Raw genomic sequence first — 1087 nt, 5'->3', positions numbered from 1 at the left:
TTTCTGTACTTTAAGGCAAATAAACAGCCGTTTGTACTTAGTTCAGTTCCTGTAACAGCGATCTCGTCATCGTGTCGTTCAGCTTCCTGTTTGTCGGCCTCGCGGCGCGCAAATTGAAACCATAGTTTCAAACTTTCATCAATAACTTGTAGCGGGGTTGGATCAGGACAACGCGCGACTCATAACGACTCCTCAGAGATCCTAAAAAAACATCCTTCGGGTACGAGTGTTATTTCTTGGCCGGGTGTAGAGATTTCCTCGAGGCTAATATCTGTCATCAATTACGACTTTTTTAAATGTGAATGGAGTTCTCAGACGTCTCTGAGACGGGGCGCCGTGCTTTTCTCTTAGGAATCTTAAAAGCATTCTAAAAAAAATCTATATCTATACATTTAAAATGGACGGTCGTTTAAAAAAAAGGAAACAAAACTTTCGGGGTCCTCTCATGCTGGACTTCCTCATCCTCTCATGCTGGACTTCCTCGTCCTCTCATGCTGGACTTCCTCATCCTCTCATGCTGGACTTCCTCGTCCTCTAACACTGGACTTCCTCCTCCTCTAACACTGGATTTCCTCCTCCTCTAACACTGGACTTCCTCATCCTCTAACACTGGACTTCCTCCTCCTCTAACACTGGACTTCCTCCTCCTCTAACACTGGACTTCCTCATCCTCTAACACTGGACTTCCTCCTCCTCTAACGCTGGACTTCCTCGTCCTCTAACGCTGGACTTCCTCCTCCTCTAACGCTGGACTTCCTCGTCCTCTAACGCTGGACTTCCTCCTCCTCTAACGCTGGACTTCCTCGTCCTCTAACGCTGGACTTCCTCGTCCTCTAACGCTGGACTTCCTCGTCCTCTAATGCTGGACTTCCTCCTCCTCTAACACTGGACTTCCTCGTACTCTAACGCTGGACTTCCTCGTCCTCTAACGCTGGACTTCCTTGTCCTCTAACGCTGGACTTCCTCCTCCTCTAACGCTGGACTTCCTCATCCTCTAACGCTGGACTTCCTCGTCCTCTAACGCTGGACTTCCTCGTCCTCTAACGCTGGACTTCCTCCTCCACTAACGCTGGACTTCCTCCTCCTC

The sequence above is a fragment of the Pseudoliparis swirei genome, chromosome 2 (assembly GCF_029220125.1).
Source record: "Pseudoliparis swirei isolate HS2019 ecotype Mariana Trench chromosome 2, NWPU_hadal_v1, whole genome shotgun sequence".
Taxonomy (NCBI): Eukaryota; Metazoa; Chordata; class Actinopteri; order Perciformes; family Liparidae; genus Pseudoliparis; species Pseudoliparis swirei.
This window is presented reverse-complemented; position numbering follows the sequence as displayed.